Below are 6750 nucleotides of genomic sequence, written 5' to 3'. Positions count from 1 at the left end.
TCTGTTCTTTATTCTATTATATAGTATGTTACACATTGATTATACTGATATGTTAAAACATTTTTATATGTTGCTGGGTTAAGTTTGCTGGTATTTTGTTGAGGAATTTTTGCTTCTATATTCCTAAGGGCTATTGGTCTGTGGTTTTACTTTGTTCTGTTCTCTTGTGACTTCTTTGGTTTTGGCATCAGGGTAATTCTAATTCTGGCATCATAAAGTGAGTTAAAAAGTGTTCCCCCTTCTTCTATCTTTTGAAAGAGTTTGTAAAGAACTGGTATTAATTCTCCTTTGAATGTTTTGCAGATCTCATCAGTAAAGCCATCTGGACCTGGTCTTTTACTGATGGAACATTTTGAAATGACTAATTTGAGCTCTTTATTTCATGTAGGCCTATTCAGATTTTCTATTTCTTTCACTACATTTTTGGTAATTGTATCTTTCTAGGAATTTGCCCATTTCATCTAAGCTATCTAATTTGTTGGCATATAGTTGTTCATAGTTTTCCTTATAATCCTTTTTATTTCTGTAAGATTGGTCATAATATGATCTGTTTCATTCCTGATTTTTAATAATCTCTTTTCTTTGTCAGTAGCTAAAGGGTTGTCAATTTTGTTTAACTTCTCAAAAAATTGACTTTTTGTTTGGATTTTCTGTATTGTTTATCTAGTCTCTATTTCATTGGTTTTTGCTTGAATCTATATAATTTCCTTTCTTCCACTAACTTTGGGTTTAGTTTGCTCTTCTTATTCTATCTCCTTAAAGTGTAATGTTAAAGTCTTTTAAAAGGTAGGCATTTACAGCTATAAATGTAAGAAGAAACAGGGACTATTTTTGTCTGAAGAAGATTTAATAGTCTGATAGAAATCTCCTGGTAGGACTAAATTACATATAATGTTACCTGGCTGCTTTGCTTATCCTCATTGTATGGCAGAGAAGCGCTCAAAATGCACAAGTGAAATCCATCAACTCCGGTAGAACATTGGTTTTAGAAGTGACAATTATTCAAAGAGTTCATATAATTTTTAATTTTGAAGGATGAATTATTTGATGGCGATTGTGAAACAACCTCAAGCCTGTCACATACAGCAGTTCTGCAGTCTGAGAAATTGCTACTGGCATTTGCAAGCATGGCAGAAATTTAATAAACTGTCGCCAAACCATTTGCTTGTTTGAATGCCAAGGTTTCCTTCCCCACATCACATGCAGTGTCCTGTTGCCAACAGTTATCAAAATACTCCCACAGTTGTCATAGAGAGAATTGTTCAGGGAGTTATTTTTTTCTTTATTCTTCTTGTCCTTATGTTTCATTGCCTTACCACTTCTATTTGGGGATTTATTTGAGCGACCCAAATGCCATCATTATGGAGCAGTTAGATATTAAATAATGGATTACAAAATAATGTTTGAGATATAGCTATAGACATATAGATAGTACAAAAGGATTAAGAAGGAAGACTTTTATGATTTACTCCCTAAATATTCTTAATGTTTGAATTTTGATAGGGAGACTATATTGTTTGTGTAATGTAGAACAACAATAAAAAATGTAAAAACAATTAGGAGACAGGGAATCAAGAGGAATGTACTAAGAAAGGTCCAGCTAGATCAACTCATTCTAATTAAAGATATGCAATTGTGTGGTGGAAAAGGTAATAACAGGATTAAGAGATAAAATCCAGCTCTTTGGATGACAGATTGACAAGAAGTTGAAATTATGGGCTCTGGGTTTGCATTTTCTGTGATGACCCCAGTAGATAAGTACCAGCGTAGGTTTGACAAGGTCTTGAATATGAAACAGAAAAGGTGAAAGATTAGAGGGTGTGACTCTGGACTTCAGTCACAAATGCAAAGATCCATGAAGGTGTCGCCTTTTATCACCAGGATAATATTCACAACTGTTATCTAAAAGAAACATCTTTCTGCTGTGTCTTGTGTGGTAATGGCTATGATGGACATTTCGGCAGTCTCAATCAAAATGTCATATGCATGTAACCTTGACCAAGCAGTTCCATTGCTAGGAACCTCTCCTGAAGAAATACTTACACCAGTGCACAGATATTACACAGACAGATGCTCACTGCAGCAAAATATTATAAATATTCTAAGTGTACATCAGAGAGAGAAGAGAGAGAGAGAGAGTATGGTTAAGTAAATTATAATTCGACTCGATTTAGGTCAAAGGGCTTCAAAGGGGAGAGCTGGGATCAAACCTAGGCTTTTCTCCCTCACTATACCACATTTCGGGAGTTAGTCAGTGGGTGTAGGTGGCTTTTGGGTGATCAGGACCCATCTGTGTCTTCTTCCCAGGATAGGTCAAGATTGGATGGTGGGGAGCGGAGGGAAGGCAGGTAAGTGTCAAAGCTAAGGGACGAGGAATAAGGCAGGCCAGGTTGGGAATTTCAAACAATGAAGGAATAGAAAAAAAATTACGTATAATTAAGGGGAAGGGGTCCTGAAGGAAAGTGTCTTGTTTGACCAAAAGAGGGTTACCTTAATCAACTCTAACTCTACTCCCAAGGAACCATGAGCAGCCTCCACCCCTACAAGACTCTAAATGAACTTGCTGTTAGTCTAATAGTCTTTCTTGCTCTGAAATAGGATGAGGGACTAGGGAGAAGTTTACTTTTGAAGAATGTATTTGTTCCTTTTCATCAGAGAAAATCCATATTAACATGTATTTGAGGGATTGGTACATCTTTGATTTTCTAACAATGGGAGCCGAATTCTTGCAGTGTTCACAAAGCTATGAAATGAAGGATTTGGTGCGACTGCTGCAGGGTGGGATGATTCAGGGCGTTTTTTTTTTTTTTTGAGACGGAGTCTCGCTCTGTCGCCCAGGCGCGATCTTGGCTCACTGCAAGCTCCACCTCCCGGGTTCACGCCATTCTCCTGCCTCAGCCTCCTGAGTAGCTGGACCACAGGCGCCGCCACCACGCCCGGCTAATTTTATTTTTTATTTATTTATTTATTTACTTATTTATTTATTTATTTATTTATTTTTGTATTTTTAGTAAAGACGGAGTTTCACCGTGTGAGCCAGGATGGTCTCGATCTACTGACCTCATGATCCTCCTGTCTCGGCCTCCTAAAGTGCTGAGATTACAGGCGTGAGCCACCGCGCCAGGCCAATTCAGAGGGTTTTAAGGACCACTTGCCAGTTTCAGGAGTCCTGGCATTTTCTGCATTCTCTGGCGTTTCCAATGACCCCAGATGCTATACTAGTATTTTGTATGGCCTTGAGCCAAATACTAGCCTTTCTGTGATTCATCTTCTCTATCTATCAAAAGAGGGGAGTGGAATTATGATCTGTACTATCTCTTCAAGTTGGGATATTTATAATTTTCAACACTTACCATATCATCAACATTTTAAATAAACATTATTTAGTACTTATTAATGAAGGTTGGAAACATAAAAATTATTTTCTTAACACAATTCATGTATATACATATATATATACACATTATAGTTTTCCGTGAAAGAAACAAAAATATTTTGTACAAGAAAGTCTATCTGTGATGTGTGTCCTTGGTTCTCCCCTTACTATTAGGAAATATCTGATAAAAAGAGATGGTTTGAGGAGAAATGATAGCTGAAGGAGTGGACTATGTATATATCTTTGTATTCATCTGCCTTTCATTTTTCCAGAACCCTCTCACCATCACCCCCTACCCCCATGTGTGCACGTGTGCGAGCACACACACACACACACACACACCCCATTGCCCCCTCAGCTCACAAAGGAGTTGATAAGGAATGATGTTGAAAAAAAGGTACCATTTAGCCTCAAGACATCACACATCAAGAGAGAGAGAAAAAAAAAAGCCGTGGGTTGCACCTGCCTATTCATCTCTTTTTATTTCACAGCAATTTGTCCTCAGGTGGAAGTAGAGGGTGTTCAGCCCCGATATAAGATAATTGGTACAAATGTGTTTTTATTCTGTAAACATGTAAAATGCATGTCAAATGCTGCTGCAATTATTTGATTCCCAAAATACAGCTTAGTTTACATGCTTCCTAGACCTTCAATTATAGGCAGTGTAACTGACCCAGGGCCCCAGCTGCTGAGCTCTGAAATATCAACACGCTTGCTTTGAGGCAAACATGCTTCCTGGTTCCCAGGGGCTGCTCCCAGCCAGACTGAGCACAGTGGGGACACTGAGGCATGCCCACTTTGGCTTTGGGGATTCACCTGACGATCTTGTTGAAACTTCATGAGACCCCACTGGTGATCAAGAATGTGTTCACTCAATTTTCCTTCCTTCTTCACATGGGGTCAGCCTTACCTGGCCACCTTCCCCTTTTCCCTTACAAGCATTTCTCCTAACAAATTCCTTGCATACTTAACTCTGTCTTGGTATCTGTTTTTCAGAGTACGTGGACTAACACAAACTGATTAAAAGTACAGCTCTGCGAGGCACAGAACCACGTTTGGTATCTTGCATACTGGGTCAGTAGGAGGAACATAAGGAAATGTATTGAATGGGGTAGTTGATAGAGGCATCGAGAACTCTCAACAGTGGTATCCTGTGTGGGGTTTTGGTAAGAACTTGTGATTCAAAAAAAGAACTGAGAGTGAAACTTTTCATTAGGAAGCTTTAAAGTAAAAGACAAAATTTCCCAACAAGTGAATGTATAATGATTTGAAAATGTGAAACCAAATATTTGGATTTAAAAAGCATATGAATTTGAGAACAAAGAAAGTATAGGGTTTGGAGACAGCCAGATCTGAGACTGAGCCCCAGATCATCTTTGTGGTCTTGGGAAAATTACTGTGTCACTGGATTTTTTTTTCTTTTGGAACAGGGTCTCACTCTGTCATCCAGGCTGGAGGGGGAGTGATGCAATCACAGCTCACTACAGCCTCGATTTCATGGGCTCAAGTGATTCTCCCACCTCAGCCTCCTGAGTACCGCCACACCCAGCTGATTTTTTGTACTTTTTTGTAGAGACGGAGTTTTGCCATGTTATCCAGACTGATCTCCATCTTCTGAGCTCAAGGGATCCACTCACTTCGGTTGCTCTACAGTGCTGGGATTATAAGAGTGAGCCATGAAACCCAGCCTTGTTATTGAATCTTGATTCCAGTGATTTGCATTCCTCCTTGAATGCAAAGTATATAACCTCATCTACTGGCTCCCTGCAGGAGGCATCCTACCTGATTGACATTGGTCTTGACCATGGGACTTGCTGGGGCCAGCGGACACGTGTGGCTGAGACATAGGTGAGTCTGAACAGAAGCTCTTAAGAGCCAGTGCACAAGGTGGTTACTGCATTCTTTTTGCTCTGCCACAAGAAGCACAAGACCAAGTAGGGGCTGCTTCTACAGCCTGAATTCTGGAATAAAGCTGCAGAACCACGATTGGCTGGTGGCTGCCGTCACTGACAGACAACATAAGCAAAATAAACCCTCATGGTTGAAAACCACTGAAGTTATTCTCCAAAGTTTTAATGTTGAAACTTTTCAGAATAAAGTTGAAGGAGTAGTTCAACTAACACCCTCACTTAGATTCTCTCATTGTTAACATTTTGCCATATTTGCTAAATTTGTCTTGTTTCCTCCCTCAGTATGGAGCTCCCTATTTTTGCTGAAACATTCGAGAGTTAGTTATAGGCGTAGTGATATTTGGTTCCTAGATATTTTAATATATATATCTTAAGAACGAGGATTATTTCCTATATGACCATGACACTATGATCATATCCAAGAAATATAACATTGATATATTATTTAGTATATAGTTTATGTTCAAGTTTCTCTGTCACAGTAACATTCTTCGTAAACTTTTTTCCTGATCCAAAATCCAAGCAAGGATCATGCGCTGATAATAAATGTAGATCTATTTAGTCTCCTTTAATTTACAACAGTTTCTTGACTTTTTTGGGTTCATCTTTCATACAACTTACATTTTTGAAGAGTTTAGGTCAGTTGTTTTGTAGAATATATCACTTTTTGGATATACCTGATTTCCTTATAATTCTTTAGATTCTGGTTAAATATTTATGTGAGGAATACTACATAGATTATATTGTTTATATCACAACCAAGAAGCATAAATAAAGTCAGATTGTCTCATTTTGGGTGACGATACGTTTGATCACCTGACGATGATATCCACCAGATTTCTCCTTTGAAAAGTTTCATTTATCCATTTGTATTTTGTCAGTAATTTGTGAGGTGATACTTAGAGACTATGTGAATATATTGATCCTCCACAAACTTTCTCTATTGGTTTTAGCATCTATTGATGATCCCTTCCTGTACCAATGGTTACATTGGTAGATGCAGAATGGTGATTTTCCCTATTCTATTATTCCTACGACTTTTATTATCTGGCATTTTTTTTTTGTACAGAAAACTCCCTTCACTCTTTCCACACTTATTTATTCTTGAGTATCATTACGGATTCATGAATTTTTAGTGTACACGTCATAAAATTTCAGCGTTATCCTTTGTGTTATGCAAACTCTCCCAAATTTGGACAACGGGAGCCCCTTTGAGTTTGGTACCCCGTCCTTTTTAACATGTTTCTGTTTGTCTGTATTTTATAGTTAGTTACAGGCTTTCTGGCACAGTAACGATCCAGGCTTATCTTAGATATTTACTGTCACAGACTTGATTCTTTTTATTTGGCAGAGACATTGACAGAGTGAGACTAAGATTTGGGGAGCTGGTTGATAAAGAAGGCAAGAGAGGGGATTCAGAGTAAGAAAATATTTGGGGGGAATTCTTGGTCTAAGATTTACCTT

This window comes from Rhinopithecus roxellana, chromosome 13 (assembly GCF_007565055.1).
Source record: "Rhinopithecus roxellana isolate Shanxi Qingling chromosome 13, ASM756505v1, whole genome shotgun sequence".
NCBI classification, from domain to species: domain Eukaryota; kingdom Metazoa; phylum Chordata; class Mammalia; order Primates; family Cercopithecidae; genus Rhinopithecus; species Rhinopithecus roxellana.
The sequence above is the reverse complement of the archived record's forward strand: the minus strand, read 5'-3'. Positions refer to the sequence as shown.